This window comes from Leopardus geoffroyi, chromosome A3 (genome assembly GCF_018350155.1).
Source record: "Leopardus geoffroyi isolate Oge1 chromosome A3, O.geoffroyi_Oge1_pat1.0, whole genome shotgun sequence".
Taxonomy (NCBI): domain Eukaryota; kingdom Metazoa; phylum Chordata; class Mammalia; order Carnivora; family Felidae; genus Leopardus; species Leopardus geoffroyi.
In genome coordinates this window covers 20,016,494-20,035,644 of record NC_059336.1, presented here as the reverse complement: position 1 = coordinate 20,035,644, position 19,151 = coordinate 20,016,494, and the positions used below count along the sequence as shown (strand labels likewise).

Genomic DNA, 19,151 nt, shown 5'->3' with positions numbered 1-19,151 from the left:
GCATTTCTGCCCTCTTATGTGGAATTCGCCAGAAATACTAAAGAGTGTTAGGACTTCCAGGGACTACTGAATCTGTAAGGTAAGAAGGAAGGAGGTCGGGTTGTGTTTAGCTTCATTCTAGCGCAACAGACAACTGTGGCTGACAGAGAAATATCACCCCCCCCCCCCCATGGGAAGGCAATGCATCAATAGGAAATGAACACCTAAGCCTTATCTCATGTGATTCTCACAACCAGGAAGACGTTACCGGTTATCCTTGCTATATTTAAAAGGAAATAGACTTTCAGGGACGTACAGAAGGCACCGAATTTCACACCACCGTTGAGTGATAGGGGGTATTTAAGTCCAGGATTGCTTGACCCCAGCCCAACACTCTTTCAGTTCCACCAGGACTAACAGAAACATTCGCACACATCAGATGTGGTTTCTCCACCAGCTGTTTTGTTTGTTGTTGCTGGATTTAAACACAACACCTCCCTTAGCAACTGAAAAGGCCCTTAGCTACCCATGATGTTTAACAACTACTTTCCAAGTAAACAGCTTCCGAGGGTTTCATCTCACGAAATGGCTGAACCCAGTAGTGGGTTCTGGAAAGCTTTCCTCGGAGTTGATACCACAGGAGAGAGGCCCAGGCCACCATCTGGGGGGCTGCCTGGGAACGGCTGGTCAGGTGTTGACCCTGGGGAAGCACGAGGTGCACAAATTACCCAGATGGTTGAGACTTCTCTCTCGCTGGAGAAGGAAGGGGAGAATGAGCCCAAATACCCAACTGCCCAGAGGCAGATACAGAGATTCTGGGACGATGGTTTCTAGGTCTTATTTTCGGATCTCTACAGTTCAGTGGACGTTCCCTAAAGGCAACTGAGAGTGGCAAGGCGGAGTAACTTAATAATAACAAAAGCTAATATTTGGGTAGCACCAGGCACTATTCTAAATATTTGTGTATATCAGCACATTGAACCTTTTTTTTTTTCTTTTTTTTTTTTTTTTGGTGTTACATATGCCATTTCCATATAACAATGTTAGCCCTATCTTACAGATGGGGAAACACATTGGTTAAGGAACTTCCTCAAGGTGATACAATAAGCGATCTGCCAGAATTTTTAAATGCCATTTTATTTATTTATTTTTTAATTCTAGACACTGTATACTGAGCTAGCAAGACTCAAGGAGTGTCATTACAAAGCAATTTCATTTTCCCCTATGAGCGTCCTTCCAACCCTGTCCGGTGAGGCCAGGCTATCCCCCTGACACTGGACGGACCCCTGGAGACCACAGAGCTCCCCTCTTCCCTCTGAGATTAGGAAAGGAATGCCAGACACTTGGGCTGTCCAGAACGGTCTCTGTTCCGAAGTGAATACGCCCAGTGCAGTGTAATAACCGAATCTGTAAACTTCACTCAAAATTAAAGCCTTTCACCTTGATCCTGAAGCAGTCTGGGAAATCCTTTTCAGGGAAAAAGGGACTTCTTAATTCCTTAACTCGGCCATCTTCCTTCACCCACTACCACTCACTGGTGTTGACTTCCGAACCTCCCGCTTGGGGCAGAGAAGCACGTATTTATAGGCGGTTTCCTCTGGCCATGGCAGGTGCTTCAAATGAACTCTGTCCCCTGTGTGTTTTTCACTTGCAGGTCCTTATACAGGTGACACATTGTCCAGCTGGCCTTGAGAGGGGGCCCTTTAACCCAGAGCTACCTACAAAGGGGTCCTGCAACTTGGATGGGATAAAAAATATTCATGGACTTATTTTCACTAATCCCTGACTGAAATTGGCCATGTCCATCAATTATCCATGTGGATGTATGAATGGAAACGTAGCCTTTCCTTCCATTTCGAAGGTACTCCATTTTATCAGCACTTACGACTTTGTCACCAATGAAACTGCAGATGGCTTTGTGTTACGTTAGGACTGCAAAGATACTACAAAATGCTGTTTACGGTTGGCACTGTTTCAAAATTAGGAAAATTATGGTAGCTGTTAGGAGTGATACTAGCACTGGCTATTGAATGTGTTACTTTTTAAAAACTATTTTGCTAACTCTACTTAGATATCATTGGTTTCCTTAGCAATTCCATGAATCCAGTTTATGCACTTAAAAACAGTAAATAATCCAAGAAGGGGTCATCCACAGACACAGTCTGCCGCTAAGGTCTGTAGCCCGAGAACACCATGATTTTTTTGTTTCTACTCCACCATGCACTCTCTCTACTGTGGTCCCATCTCCCTTCTAAGCAACCTTCAGGGGGAAAGTTCCTTTCAGGTGATCAAGGCCACTTCTCGCTCTCCACGCACGTGACTGTCACCTCCTCCACGGGGAACCTGCACGTTTAAAGGCGCTCAGCAGCCGAGAGGTGCTTCCTAACCCCGGCCCCCTGTCCACCTGCTGTGCAGGTCCGCCAGTGAGCGGGCAGGCACCAGGAGGGCATACTGACTGTGGCTTGGTCAAGTGCTCCCACAACAACTGATAAAGAGCTTCTGCTCTGAGCAACCCCAAAACTCTCTGCTAATGCCCTCACCTTCCAGCACCCCCACGCAGCCCCCCGACCTCCCACTATTCAGGAGTGTAAGAATCCATACTTGGCCAAACAGGACCCGGCAGGAACCAATTCCTGTTGCGTGGCTGATACCAGTTCTCATTTGTCAGTATGCACGCCTCACAGGCTGCTGGAATCCTTTAGAACATCAGCCCTGTTGACCGCGTCCAGGGGAAACAATCTAGTTCCCTTACTGGGTCTTCCCAATCTCTCCCTGGGCTTTTTTTTTTTAATGTTTATTTTTATTCTTGAAAGAGAGAGACACACACAGAGAAAGACACACAGAGAGAGAGAGAGAGAGAGAGAGCGCTTGAGTGGGGCAGAGGCAGAGAGAGAGAGTGGGACAGAGGATCCGAGGCTCTGCACTGACAGCCGCAAGCCCGACGGGAGACTCAAACTCATGAACCACAAGATCATGACTTGAGCTGGAGTCAGACGCTCCACCCACTGAGCCACCCCTACGGCTCCACCCCCTCCAACTTCTCACTAGTCTGAAGGCAAGGGGGCCACATCCCCTCCCTCTGTTTGCAATGGCTGGAGGGAAAACTCGCACACATTTTCCCAGCAACGTTCTCTCTTGAATCTACCCTCTCAATCTTCTGATACCTTCAGGTAGCTCTTGAACCGTATATATTGAGGATCCATATTAAATTTTTATTCGCTGAAACCACTACTGCCGAAACCCACCCCCCTCTGCCACCCCACCATCACCTGCACACATACCCCTACCTCGGCTTGCTTGGGAATTTCCTTGGGATTAGAGCATGGAACTGCAGGTTTTTCAACACTGGCATTTGGAAGAGCCACAAACGTGAAGGCGGGGAAAACTAACCACCAATGGCAACCAGTCTAAAGATAGCATCCACTAATCCAGGACTGGCCAGCTCCTGTAGCCCTACAGGGATTCTTCCACAAGAAGCTACCCTCCTTCCTCCCTCTCCCATGTCCGCCTTCCCTGCTACCTGGCTGCCACCCCACTCGCATCACAGTCCTGCCCGACCGCTGTTCCATGCTAGACACGGGTACCCAGGCCACGGTGCCGTGCACAAATTTCGCCGGTAGCTATTTTGTCTGTATCTCACACTCAAGTGCCATTTTTAAGGAAAAGAAGCCCACAGCGCGGAAGAAACAGAGGGAAGTCCTCTGCTTTAATTGTTGTTAATGTATCTGTGTGGTGTTTGGTGGCTTTTACTCTTGGGGGGTAGGCCATGGTCTCGTAGCCTTAATCCTCATTACTCTGTGGCGTTAATGGGGTCTGCGTTCAGTGACTGGACCAGGGTTTTCTCAGACGGCAAACAAAAAAAAGACTTTGACTTACTGCCTTTGACACCACCGAGGAAATGAGATTACTTCTTGAGGAGATCAGCAGCTCCGGGCTGCTGTCGGAAGGGCGCTTTGCCTGTTTGTTTGGCTGCGAGGCACCGCACAGCCTAAGCTTGTTTAAAATTAGCTTCCCCCATAAATCACTTGCACAATGAAATGCCTGCCTCTGCCCTCTGACATATTTGTGTCTCTGTTTATTTTTAATGATGACACGGTTTTTTCTGTCTCTATTTGGTTCTTTTTCCTCCATGCTCCTGAATACTAAATTCTATGACAAAAGTACAAAGTCTATGAAATTGCAAGGAAGATTTCCCTTTCTGCTGGCACACAAAGGTAATGGGGGGACTGAGTTATTCTGCGGATCCTTCAGATGGAAACTGCCCCTATTCTATTTTGATCGGATTATTATATGCTAAAAATGTGCCCTTGTTAAGGGGCAAGAGGGTACTTCCTTGTATGCATTTGCAAAACTCAGCGAAAGTACATCGTACTTGATTTACATGTTCCATGACATGTAAATTTCACATAAAAAAAGAAAAAGAATTGTAAACAAATAATGATCTCTTCCCGATAATACACATGCTGAGGTACTTAGGAGGGCATATATTAGTGTCTACAATTTACTTTGAAATGCATCCAAAACTGGGATGAATTAATTGATGGACAGAGGGATAGATAACATGATAAGGTGAGTAAAGTGTTAATGACACAATAGACGGTAGGCGTAAGGCTGTTCACCGTGCAATTCTTTCCACTTTGCTGCATAGTTGAAATTTTTCATAAGAAAGTGTTGGAAAAGATGCTCCCTTGGGAACCTGGGCCGAATCTTCAGGAGCACAAGAGGGCTACAGATTCCAAAATCCTGTCTTTAATCCAAATTTCATTTTTAATAGTCTGAATACTCACAAACAGAGTCAGACTTCAACAATTTACAATAACAAGGAAAAAAGGAACATCGACCCAGGGAGGAGTCTAAAATACAGAATATTCTAGGAGACAGGCACATTTTACTAGTTAGACGTAGAGGCACCATCCTGAATTTAAAATGGCATCTGACTGGGAGTTCTGGACTCAGTTCTCCTAGTCCAATCACAAGAAACACAGGTGCATGTGCAGAGCCAGCCAGAACAACAGGACCAAAACTCACAGAAGAGAAATTCAAGGGTCTGTAATTCCAATGGGCTTGGGGTGAGAAACCTCAACAGGGGTGGACCCTTGGCTTACGAGTGGAAACGGAAAACTCACCCAGAAAAGTCTGAATCGAGAAGCAAATTAGGGAATTCCTCTCTACTTTATGACTCCTAACTTTCTGAGGCAGAGTACTTTTATTTTCTTATCACAACTTCTGAAGACTTTGACTTCCTGGAAACAATTGGAAAACTGGGAAAAAGGGGAGCTATGAGGACGCATTGCTGAGGTGTGCTGCAGAAGTAAGCGGCTTTGGCAGGAAGTCGATAGGAAGACTCCTGGCAGCAATACGATACGTAATACAGATGGCGGTTGGTCACACATTTCTCTCTTAGAGTATCCACTGGAGTGGAAGAAGCCACCTCCTGTACAGCAGTACCCAATTATTTGAATGCTGACTAGATATTGAAAAGTGGTTGGGGCGCCTGGGTGGCTCAGTCAGTTAAGCGTCCGACTTCGGCTCAGGTCACGATCTCGCGGTCCGTGAGTTCGAGCCCCGCGTCGGGCTCTGGGCTGATGGCTCAGAGCCTGGAGCCTGCTTCCAATTCTGTGTCTCCCTCTCTCTCTGCCCCTCCCCCATTCATGCTCTGTCTCTGTCTCAAAAATAAATAAATGTTAAAAAAAAATTAAAAAAAAAAAAAGGAAAGAAATGTGGTCTAGGTGGGCAATTAACTTGCCCTCTGGGGTAGGGAAGGATACGCTTCCCATGAAAGAGGGTGAGGGACTGAACAACGAGCTAATCTACCACAACACCCAGAAATAAATTTTCCTCCAAATGGGGATTATACACCCAGTTGGTTGACAATTACCAGATCTTGACAAATTTCCTCTCATTCAGGAATGAGCAAACTGGAAAACACTTTAAAGGCATTTAATCAGATACAAGGGTATGTCTACCAAATAATCTGTCAGGAAAGGTATTAAAATTAGATGGGAAAAACAAAAGGAGGAGACGAGGGAAGATTTCAAGGACTGTGACAGTGAAGTCTCCAGTCAAGGCAGCAAAGAACAGAAGCAAAACAGCTTGAGCTTAAGATGTGGACAGGAGGCACGATTTCAGAAGTTCTCTAAGACTGAAGATGGAAAGGACAAAGGGAGAGAGGAGGAAACAGGATACAACTTGTAGACTTAACTGTATTCCTGAGGAAGTACCCAAACCATTGGAAAGGAAACAACAATGAAAACGAAGTCAAAGAAAGTATCTCCGAGTACACTGCCAAGGAGTGCGTAACATTTCAGGGAAGTTAATGAAAAGGATCCAAATGTGGTTTTATGCACACTAACCACGATGCAAAATGGGTCAAAGATAAAGAAAATAAAGATTAGGGAGTTGAGGTAGCTTGATTAAAGCCAAAAGCTGGAATGGGCTCTCCGGAATTGACTCCAGAAAACTTTATTGTTAAGACTCATATTTCAGAAACATCAAGTCTATGATAGTATTTGGAAAGGTTCAAGTGCCACCCATGATGGTTTTGAAACTCGGCTACTCAGTAGTCGCTCTGTGAAGTTCATTGCTTTTTAATATGCTTGCCACATTACCAGGGAATAAAGAAATAACTTCCTTTGCTCCATTCATTCATCCGTTTGTCTCACAACAAACATTAATGCTGTAGACCCCCATTAAACACTTTAATAAAGGTCTCTGACCCAAAACAGTGAGAAGTCCAGTAGTAGTGGTAAATAATTTCAACATAAAATGTGAAGTGCAATGTTAAATTGTTGAGAGAGAGAAAGAGAGAAAGGAAAAAAAAGCCCACAATAAGTTATTGTTTGTGTTTCGTATCACATTTTTTCTTATAATTTACCCACGTATTTATTATTTTCTTTGTTCTTGTTTCTTTCATGTTTTACCTCCCATCTGGGATCATTTTACAATTTCCACTGGCAGCATCTGCTAGTGCTAAACTGTCTTTGTTTTTCTAGGTCTTAAATGCCTTTATTTTACCTTCTTGAAAGATTCTTTCTCTGGGTATGGAGTTCTAGGATAGGATAGTTATTTTCTTTCGGCACATTGAATATATCATCTCTCTGTTGTCTGGCTTCCATTGTAGCTGTTGAGATGTCAACTCAGTTTAAATGCTCTTTGTTTGAAGGGAATCTTTTTTTTTTCTCTGCCTCCTCTTATTTTTTTTTCTCTTTGCATTTGGTTTACTTCAAAATCACTAAGACATGCCTAAAATAATTTTTGTTAATTCCTCCTTGAGATTTTATGAATTTCTTGAATTTTTGGATTAGTGTCTTTCATCAGTTCTGAAAACTTTTGAACCATTACCTCTTCAAATATTGCCTCTGCTTCATTTCCTCTCTCTTTTGTTTCTGGTACTCCTACTACACATATTTTAAACTTTCTACACTTGATCTTAGTCAAAAGGCCAAGAAGTGATATTATTTTAAACTTTCCATATGCGTCCTCTATTTCAGCACTGTTCATTACATTAGTCTCTAGCCTAAGTGGTTCTATAAATTTAAGTTTAACTAAAATTGCATACAATTTAAAAGTCAGTTCTTCAGTCTCAAGAGCCACATTTCAAGTACTCCAGAGCCTCGTGTGTCTAGTGGTACCATATTGGACAAATATAGAAGAATTTATCATTGAAGAGGTTTCTGATGGACACCACCACTCTGTATCTATTGTCTGTTATTCTATATTTTATACCTTTTGTTTTCTTTCTATGCCTCATTTTGCAGACTTCTGACCTATCTTCTTGTTTAACGATTCTCTCTTCAACTCTAAGCTGCTGTTAAACTTATTTATTCAGGTTTTTTTTTTCTTTTTTAGTTCTAGAATGCGTATTGGGTTTTTTTTTTAATCTATGGTATCAGTTTTTATGGTTTCTAGTTTTCTGCTAACATTTTGAAGCTTGACTTTTATCTCACTGAACATAGTAAGCAGAAATGTTGCATATAGTCTATCTAGTTGTCCAGTAATTCTATTATTTGGACTCCACGGTGTCTGTTTCTAAGCTGAATTATTTTTACTGTTTCCTTCTCTTATGGCATTTCATTCTTTGTGTGTCTAATTATCTCTGATTGTGTGCTAGGCATTGTGTTTGAAAGCGGACTTCTATTAATAATTTGAGACATGATTAAAGTTGTCTTCCTGAATTGAAGATTTTCATCTACTTTTGCCAGAATCTGGGGCGTACTATTTTTGACCATTTTAGTCTAGTTTAACGCTGAGATTTTCTGGAGAGTAAAATGATACAAAACTGTCACCTTTACTCTCAGGCTAGAGCCCTTAGAGTTTCAGCCCAGAGTGGTAGGAAGCTCACCAAATCTTGCCTCTTGATAGAATCTGCAATCAGACTTTTATCTCTTCAGCTGACAGCCCAACCTGTCTGGTACCTCCCTGTATCTGAATATGATGAGGGCAAAAGTAGCCTCTACTGGTAGACTCCATGCCTGGATTCCCAAAATCTTACAGCTCTCTACCAAGTAATTAGTCACTATCTTGTTAGCTCTTTGATGCTTTTCAAAGATAGTATTTATATTTCACTCAGCTATTTTATTTTTCCTGAAGGTTAAAAAAAAAGAAACTTGTCCAAATACCTTAGTCCATAATTACTGGAAATGAAATTATCCATCATTATTTTAAAAGTCTTTGTCCTGGAGGTATAATGATCATTACCAGAACTCTCATATGTTTCCCTAATTTAGTTTAGGGATGTCACCTAAATATAACACCTCATTTTTTGCCAAATATTCCACTGATATCACCTCTACTCATTAAATGCCTATTGAAGATTTTTATATTTATTTAAACAAGCCTCTAGCTTCCGCTGAGAACCTACAATGACCAGAACTGTGACATGCACTGGACCTAACATGAAATATACATTTAAATGGGAAATAGGGACAAATACACAAACTAGTTAGTCAATAAAATAATTCCACATAGGGTGTTATGAGGAAGGAGTACAACGTTTGCAAGATTAAGGGAGAGAATAATGGAGAGTAGGTGTGGAGCCTCCTTTAGATGATCTTGTCAGGAAAACCCTCCCCAAGGTGACATTTAAAGTTAAGCCTCATGGATGAGAAAGAAAAGCAATGAATATAATGGAAGAGAATCGAGGGAAGGGGACTCGAGGTTTAGAAAACGTAGAAGACATTGCAGGGGTCGGCAGGAAGTATGAATTAGTAAAGTTGTCGTATGTGTGCTTTTCCAGCAAGTGGATTCAATGCCCATGCCTTCTTTCTGTAGTTCTATCAATGGGCTTTGTGGCTAACTAAACCATCCATAAAGAAGGAGTCATACAGTAACATTAAAGAATTTTCAATAGATGTACAAACCTGTTGATCCTCATTTCTTAGAACAGAAGGCAGGAGGAAATATGGTGTAAAATTAACGATCACAATAAGGCAACAACTACACAGAGAGTGTTCAGGCCTGAATCTCCAACCAATTATTTTGTGAAATTGAGAAAGTCTTTCAATCTCTCTGAGACTCAATCTGGCTATGTAAAATAAAACATGATCTATGTGATCCATAAGATCCTTTCCACTTTTATACATCATAGAAATGTTTTACCTCTATTTTCTCTGCAGACATTTCCTATTAGCTAAGTTATTTTAGTAAGGTTTCTCTAATTTGTTACAGCTTATTGGTTGCCTAAGAAAGTTTTGTAATCATATATGGTACCCTTCTATATGGCGGGGCATTTTTACTGGGGATTTTTTATCTTACTCAGTTACATAGGAAATGCCATCAAATTCCAAAAGTTTTATATCCAATGTAATTTGGAAATGTTGTCACATGTGTATGAAATGAAAATGAGATAAGGCTCTGTCCAAAGACTGTAATAAATACCCGAGAAAAGGTTTTGTCAGATATGGTTTGGGAGTCTGCTTCATGAAAGTACTAGTAAGATACCCAGAGTACAGCACATCAACATTTGTAAGATGAAGACAAATTGGTACTCAGAGGAAAATTCATAACTGTGATGCATATTTTTTTAACATAAGAAAAATGACACATTAATAACCTTTAGCATTGAATTAAAAACGTTGGAAAGAATGGAGACTAAATCCTCCCCCAAACGGTACAGACACCAGTAATAATAGAAAAGCGGAAAATTAGGAAATGAGAAGTAACAAACGAGGGAAAGAAGTACCAAAACCAAAGAATTCAGAATTACTAATAAAACAGACGAGTGGAAGACTATGCAAGTAAAAAGAGAGACAGACAGACAGAAAGCACAAATAAAGAAACATAAGGAATTTGCACAAATACAAAATACTTGAAATTCTATTTGAAATATGACATAACCACAGAAATACAATACACTGACAGTAAGAAAATTTTATACTACTTTACATGAGCATTAACTTACAAAGAAATAGAAGCTATAACTTATCAATAATTAATTAATTTTGTTTACCCTACCAAAACAGTTTTATATGTGACTGACTAAAATTTTAAGGAAGAGGGACGCCTGGGTGGCTTAGTCAGTTGAGCGTCTGATTTTGGCTCAGGTAATGATCTCGCGGTTTGTGGGTTTGAGCCTTGCATCAGGCTCTGTGCTGACAGCTCAGAGCTTTCGATTCTGTGTCTCCCTGTCTCTCTGCCCCTCCCCTGCTCATACCCTGTCTCTCTCCCTCTCAAAAATAAATAAACATTTAAAAAAATTTAATTTTTAAGGAAGAAATATTCTTGTTTTCTAAAGCTGTATAGTATAACCTTCCTTTATATAAAATAAAAACAGAAAAAAGATAGCATAAGAAAGAATATGTGTGTGTGTATGTGTGTGTATTGATCAGCCAATATCACGTAGAAACAACTGACACTATTCTAAATCAATAAAAGCTATTTTTACATCCTTCAAACTGACAAATTTCTAGCACCACTAAGTGCCATGAAGTTACAGGAGACCTGGAACATTCGTACACTGGCATTTGGAGTGTAATTAGTATGACAATTTGGGGGAACTATTTGGCAATATCTAGGAAAGTTGAGGATGCACCTATCAAGTGAATCAGCAAACTTACTTGTAGGGATATGACATAGAAAATTCACATAAAGATGGGTTCATTGACGCATTACTGTAATACAGAACTGAAAACGATGCAAATACCCAGGAACAGTGGAATGGATTGACCAATTGTGTGTATTAATGCAATAAAAAACTATGTAACTGTTATAATTAATGTACAATTTCCATATGATTCAATATTCATAAATTTCAAAAGGGCAATATTGTGGATAAGCCAAGATGAAAGAAAATTATACCATTGGCATAAATTTTGCAAACATGCAAAACAATATGACACATCGCTAATATATATGTAGATATACAGAGTGTATTTATTTTGGAAAGAAAAAAGATAGGAAAGATACGCATTGACTGTGGAAGTGAGACTGCCTTCTTGGCCAGAGAGTAGAAATCAAGATCAAGAAGGAGTAAAACGGGCACTGGAAGTCTCTCTGAAAATATTTGTATCTTGAAAAATCACTTAAAGCAACTAAAATTCAATATAAGCATTTTAACGTCTGGGTAAAGGGTGTCTATTATTAGACGTAGTATTAGACCCTACTTCACGGAGTAGACGTGAAGACTGAGTGAGTTAACCACATAAGAGGCTTATTCTTAGAGAACAGAGTATGTTATTTATGTACTCATATGTGTCAATTGTTACTGTGTTATTCACTAGAGACCAAATTTCTAGACAGCAAAACTCAAATACCACCCATGTCCCCTAGGCACACCACAGTCTCTAGCACAATGGATATGTTCACTGATTTGGTTGATTGAATACATACATCTTAGATTCCTCTCTTCATCCTCAAATCCTTAATAGTCCTCACCTACACGCATGGGTGTAGGTGAATGGGACACAGTAACAGATTGGCATAAACCACTAGTAGAGATTTTAAGTCTTTGTATTTGACTCCTAAAACCAGTTCCATATGTGACCTGGTTAATGGTTTCAGGGCAAGTGATTACTTAATGTAACTAACCAGCAGAGTTTTTATATGTTTTGAGACTCTTGGAAGAAGGTTGATTACATAAATGCCAACTACATTAGTATTGATTTCTCAAAGAATAATAAAAAAAATCAGCTGAATTGACTATTATTCCTTCCATTCTTTACTATTGCAAGAATTTCATAGGGGTGGGGATTTCAAAGCTATTTACAAAGTCATCACATATAATAAGCATTCCTTAGTATATAAGTCTGTAAGGAGAAGAAATGGGCCTGGGCTAACTTCACCCACATGCTGAACTCCATAAATATTGTATAGTTAACACATGATCCAGATACTTTAACTTCAGAGAGTTCAGGAAAGAACAGATTTTGTTTATGGTGAGTTTTCCTATGTGTTGAATATAAAGTACCAATTAAAGTGTACTCGGAATAGCTGTTTGAGTTTTTGGCAGCATATCAGAAGGAGTTACGGAAAGCCAGGCTTTTCCAATGATAGATATGATTTTGCAGAGGTCATGCTATGGTCTGGACAGGGCATGCCTGGCATGATTTCAAACCATAAATGCATGCGAATCTAGTGTAGTGAATCATGTTCCAGGGCCCGGATCCTCACTGCCTTGGAAATGGTTTCTCCATTCCCAAGGCAATTCTGGTTTTCAGAATACTATACCTAGAGCCCAGTCTCTGCATGCTAAGGAGATCCACTCAGGTCTAGAATGGCTGAGATGCTGGGGCATTTTATTTTATCATTGCCACTGGCCACTTCTTTGTAGATTTTGGTTTAGAAAAGTGTTTAACCTATTGGAAACTCAACCTCTCTCTCTCCCTCCCTGGATTGACTTCTCCTGTCATTGGTTTCCATAAAACTGAGTTCCTCATCTTCAGAGGTTTTATCAGTTTATAAATATGAACCCAGGGCATGCTTGTAAGTCTCAGAACTCATGGCAAGGAGGAACTGAAGGGCATTATGCAATGTAAAAATGAGAAATTAGAAATAAGTAGAAAAAGAAAGAGCAACAAGGCGAGCAAGCATAGGTGACATAAACACGAAGTGGGAACGATAGCAATACGCAGCAGCTGAATGGGACCAACAGTCCCTTTAAAGTCTCAGGTAAAATCTAAAGAGTGAAACCTGACCCAGGCTAAAGGTATAGTCAGTGACTAGCTCAAGTTGTAACAGCTTCCAAAAACCAAAAACATGCAATTGACCTTGTAACTGGGATTGCATATGGCACCCAGCCAAAACCCACCAGCCTCTCCAGGGCAAAGAGTGACAGCTTTGCTGCCCTGCAGCTGAAACAGGTTGGAACCCATATTAAGCTGTGCCAAGTAGGGTCTGCCACTAAGCTGAACACCTGTAATTCACCCATCTGTGTCCCTCAAGTCCTCACCCCAAAGTAAATTGATTCTGAGCTCTAACAGCTGTCTGGGGGACTCTGATGGGCTGTTCACAGCAGGGAAGGCTTTGGGAGATGACAAAAACTGTGGGTTGTGTTTTCAAGGTCAGACCCCGAAGGGGGAAGCTCCTTTGATGCTTTCATGTGTGGAGATGACAAAAGTGGCAGTGGGTGGGGTCGGTAATTTTCAGATCACTGGAGTAACTACTAGACGTTATTCATCCTATAACCTGACTTGAACATAAATGTGGTTGATGAAAAAGGAAAAAAATCTGGGCAATGACAGCATCTTTCATTAACGAACATCCATTAAAGAGTAGGGGAAATGGGGTACAAACTTGAGAAATCAAAGTCATAAGCAGTGCGTCTATGAAGGTAAGAGAGTGTTAGGAATGTCATATACATTCACTAAACACCTACCATGCTCACGGCAATGACAGAAAATAGACATGCATGTCCTGGGAGCAATAAAGATTGTCTGGAAGAGAGGAAAGGGAAATAGATGTACTGATCACCTACTACGGGTATGTATCACCTTAGATGCAAGGTACTTACAACAGCACCCTTGCCAACATCAACAGCCATTGATATATATTATTACAAATAAGGGAAATGATCGTGTTCCATTATACAGGTTATACTTTAAAGTAAATAGAGTCTTCAATGCTGAATAGCCAAAGCTCCCTTGAGACTGAATCCATAATCACATTCTTTTTCTTTTTTTCTTTTTTGCAAGCTTATATACTTTTTTATTTCTTGATTTTTTTTTAGGTACTTTGACTACAGGCCCTTATTGATTTATGGATTCTTACTTATTTTTCAGATAAACTTTCATCTCCTGTTACTAAAATAAGGAATCTTCATTAATTTACTCTTTCCTTGACCAGTCATTCATTTATTAATTCAGTTAACTAATTTTTATTGTCCAAATATTGGGAATATAGTGATATGTAAGACAGGAAGCCTTGGCTTACAGGCTGGTCCTCAACAAGAGGTGACTCTCAAACATTTTAATTTTTGCACACATGAGAAAACCAGGAGCAAAAGACATGATACAGCCAAAGGAAAGCTTTAGGAAATCAGCGTTTAACTGAAGGCACATCTATGAGAAGTCTGAGTTTAGCTCATTGCCATTACTGCAAGCACTTACTGAATAAAGACCTATGCCTGGCCATGATGAGCGACAAGGACATTGAGATTCATATATAGGGCCCCATTTTAACCTACATCAGCCCGGTCAGGCAAAAGACTCTGCAGTCTTGTTTCCATGAGCTATCAATGCTTCCTTTCTCTGAATACAATGGAGTTAGCACAAACATTTGATTGTCCATAATATATTAGATATGATACTAGACACTGGCCATGAAGAACCTTGTTGGCATCTATTGGCTCCTCCAGCCAGCCATCCTTCCAGCCATTCATCCAACTCGGTACATTTAATGGAAGCGGATGATGTGCACGTGCTTATGCTGAACTGTGGAAATACGGTGGCTGAGAACAAATGGTAGTAAATCAAAACAACAGTATTCGCAATAGCGTTAAAAATGTTTAACACTTAGGGAAAAATTAACAAAACATATGTAAGCCTTCCGTACTGGAAACCACTAAACAAATAGAGAAATACTATATAACATATAAAATTCTTATGGATTTCAAGGTTAATATTTTTTACAATGTTAATTTTCCTCAAATTGATCGACAGAGTTAAAGAAAATCCAATTCAAATCTCTGTATGCCTTAAGTTTATTTTAAGATTTATACGGAAATTCAAAGAATGGCCAAAGCGATTTTATAAAAGAACAAACAAGTTAGAGAGCTACTTCATGCTACTTGATTTCAAGATTTACTATAAAGTTATAATACAGGTGGCATTGGTATAAGTATAGATATACTGATCAATAAAGAGTCTAAAAATAACAGCCACCCATCTGTGGTCAATTGATTTTTGGCAAAGATACCAAGGTGATTTAATGTGGAAGTGATGGTCATTGAAGAAATAGCACTGAAATAAAATCAGCGTAGAAAAAATTTCAAACCTTCTCTCACTATATACATAAATACTCATACAAAAGGGATTATAGATCTATGTAGAATCTAAAACAACAAAAGTTCGGGGCGCCTAGGTGGCTCAGTCGGTTAAGCGGCCGATTTCGGCTCAGGTCATGCTCTCATGGTTTGTGAGTTTGAGCCCCGGGTCGGGCTCGGTGCTGACAACTCAGAGCCTGGAGCCTGCTTCGGATTCTGTGTCTCCCTCTCTCTCTCTGTCCCTCCCCCGCTCGCACTCTGTCGATCTCTCTCTCAAAAATAAATATTAAAAATCAAAAAATAAATAAATAAAGCAACAAAGTTCTAGAAGAAAATATAGAGAAAATATTTAAGCACTTCAATTTGGCAAACATCTCTTAGAAAATGATACGCACTAACCATAAAAGAAAAGAAACTAGATTTCCCCAAAATGAAAGACTTCTTTTCAAAAAAAAAAAAATGCCATCAATGCACCATGAAAAGGCAAAGCTTCAGACTGGAAAACGAAACGAAACGAAACGAAACGGAACGAAACCAAACCAAACCAAACCAAACCAAACCAAACCAAACCAAACCAAACAAAACCAAACCAAACCAAACAAAACCAAACCTATGATACATATCTCTGACAAAGGTAGATGTAGGAGTGCAAAATACGTCCACGTTTCTATTTTAAGTCTGAGATGTGAGTCCATAATAATGGATTCCAGTCTTGCCCTTCACACTTGCTACTCAAAGTGTCATCCAAGGACTGGCAGTGCCAGCATCACCTGGTAGCTTGTTCAAAATGAGGGTTCTGAGGACCTACTCTAGACCTACTGCCTCAGGATCCTCGTTTCAGCCAGGCCTCAGGTGATTTGCATGCACGTTAAAATTTAGGAACCCCTGCTGCTTTTGACCACACAGGAAACATGTTTCCTGCTTCTGGTACCTAGGAAGGTATGGAAGTGTATCCTGGGAATGTCCGGACCGCGTGGGAAGCCAGGTAGTTTCGCGGAGAGGGCACAGGGTCTGACATAGGCTATTGCTGGATTCAAACCCGGGCTCTGCCGCTTGCTAACAACTCTGGGAAACTTCAGGAAGATCATTTACCACCTCTCAAGTTCCCATCTGGAAGCCAAGGATGACTACATCCTCTTTACACATTTGTTGTGAGTGCTCAATGAAAGCGTGTTTGTAAACCACTGAGGACAGTACCTGCCACGGTGCTGGTTCTCAATATATGCAGTTCTTTCAAGTGCCAATTAACAATGACTTTGTTTGGCATTAAGTAAATCACAAACGTCAGTGCCTCAAAGTCAGTCCAGACCTCTGACATTTCTCCATTCAAGGATCCTTTGGTTTGCATCTCTTTCCACACGTGCTTTTTGTTGTTGTTGTTGTTGAGTTGGTCTCAGTGGATGAGGGAGGGCTGGCCGTGTTAGGAAAAGCCCTTGTCTGTGGATGGTGGCCCTCCTCCCATCCACGTCCCCAACACCTAATAACAAGAGCAATAAAGGGGTTCATTATGCATGCAGCTCTGCAATCAGTGCTGGAGAGAAAATGAGTTTGATGCCCTGAGCGACAGTTGAACTCTAGAAAGCGCCTAAATAAAATGAAAGACAAGGAAAATATATACATATACATACTTATAATAAGGAGCACAATGAGAAAAGTTATAAAGAGGCAGGTCACAAAACTTACTCTTTTCCTGATCCTTCTAGACTCTTCAGGAAAGGAGACTAAGAAGTCTATTAATTTGACCAAGGGTTGCCTTCTCTCTGGCATTGGGTGGGATGGCAGGAGGTCTGGGAGGTTCAAGCACGTGTAAATACACACACATGTACATTTTAAACTTGTTTTTGCCGTAATTTTAGATGTACAGAAGAGTTGCAAAGATAGTACAGCGTTCCCAAATAATCTTCATCTAACTCTAATAGCAATAGCTTACGTAACCATCGTACATCACCCAAAATAAGAAACTAACACTCACATATACTATTAACTAAAACACAGGCTTTCTTTGGATTCCTCTCTTTTTTGTTTTTCTACTCTTGGATCCAGTCCAGGTCACCATGTTGCATTTAGCCCGCGTGTCTCCACAGTCACCTCTGATCTATGAGAGCTTCTGTCTTTCCTGGTCTTTCGTGACCTTGATGCCTTCAAAGAGTGCTGGTTTGCTATTTTGTACACTGTTCCTCAGTTTGAATTTGGGTGATGTTTTCTCATGAATGGACTGAGGTTATTGATATTTGGGGAGAATATCCCAAGGGTAATATACTTACTTCTCATCGCTCAGTCCAGCCACACTCAAGGGGAGAGGAATTAAGCTCCACTTATTGGAAGGGAGGGTATCAAAGAATTTGTGGTCATACGTTAAAGCCACCACAGGAATTAGCAAAGCTGGGGGGAAGATATTCTGAGGCAATGCAAATATCCTGTTCTTCCTTAAAGTTATGCATGCTGATTTTATCATTTGCCAGTGGATTGTGCCTAAAGCAATTATTACTGTGGTGTTCCAATGGTGATTTTTATTTCCCTCATCCTCCCACATTTATTAATTAGAATTCTTTTGTAAGGAAAATTTGTTCCTTTTCCATTTCATTAACTGTTCAACCATTGATTTATATCTATACGAATTCATGGGTTTTCTTTCTTTTTTTTTTTTTTACTTTATTTTGAGGGTTATTATTCCATACTATCATCATTTATTTTGTTGCGCAGAATGTTCCAGCGCTGGCTATCAGGAGGTCTTTCAGGTTGTCCCCTGCATCTCTTTCATAGAATTCTGTCCTTTTGTTCTTTAGGCACTTTCTTACTTTCTGGCACCACATGACGCTCCAGGCTTATCTTCTGGTTTCCTCTCGCCAGTCCTAGAATCAGCCACCTCTCCAGGGGGTTCTGGTTCCTTTTATTGGAGAACAACATTTAGAAACCAAGACCTGGGTGCTAGGTGAACATTTTAATTACACAGGTATTGTGAGAGCTTTTTACATACCCATGGCCTTGTTAAATCCTCCTCCAGTCCTCAGAGTGGGAGATGAATGGGCACTCCTTTCTCCCATCAAACCTTTTTCTTGTCGTAGGACCCTAGTCTCCATCCAAGCTGTAGGCTGGTCCCTCTGCATAGGACCCTTCACATTCTCTGCAGGAACTTCCCTGACTCCCCCGATTTGCAAATGCTCTCCCTTCTGCCTCTTATGTCCTTTTTACCTCTGCTTCTTTTTTCTGCCGTCCTCCCTTCAAAAGGGACAGATACATAGATGCATGTGCACGGGCAAACACACACATGCACACACACACACACACACACACACACACACACACAAACACACGGGAACATACTGTTTAGCCTCCTGCTTCAACTCTTGCCACCAAATAACCTTCCAAAGATTGGGAGCATGTGTCTGATATTCATGGTGACTTTTGAGAGGGCTGTTTCAGTGGGTAGAAAAAACACTGAACTCTCATAAGAGGGATAATGGTTTGGAACAGGGCTTATTCTGAGTGGTGTATGTGCTTAAGGAATTTGCTTAGCAAAATTTTCAAGCTGATTAGGAAACTGACGGTATTAGAAACATTGAAGTTATTCATGAATGCATTCACTTACTCATTTATTCTCCTCCAAATTACAAAGGGCTAAAAAGGCACCAGGCATTTCACAGGAGCTGGGATTACAGAGGGGTAGACGGTAGCTTCCACTCTTCAAGGGGCCTATAGTCAAAGGGATGCAAGCCTGAAACGCACTGAGTGACACAGGTGCCTCCCAGCAGCTTGC

At 40.7% G+C, this 19,151-nt stretch overlaps 1 long non-coding RNA gene across 1 annotated transcript in view; it reads right to left on the bottom strand.

Annotated features, from left to right (window-relative positions):
• The window catches only part of LOC123580212, a 101,666-nt gene extending 98,330 nt beyond the window's left edge, over nt 1–3,336 (bottom strand). Inside the window, exon 1 of the long non-coding RNA XR_006703182.1 lies at nt 3,267–3,336. This is a non-coding gene — a long non-coding RNA (uncharacterized LOC123580212). The remainder of the gene's footprint in view (nt 1–3,266) is intronic.
• Nucleotides 3,337–19,151: the final 15,815 nt, after the last annotated feature.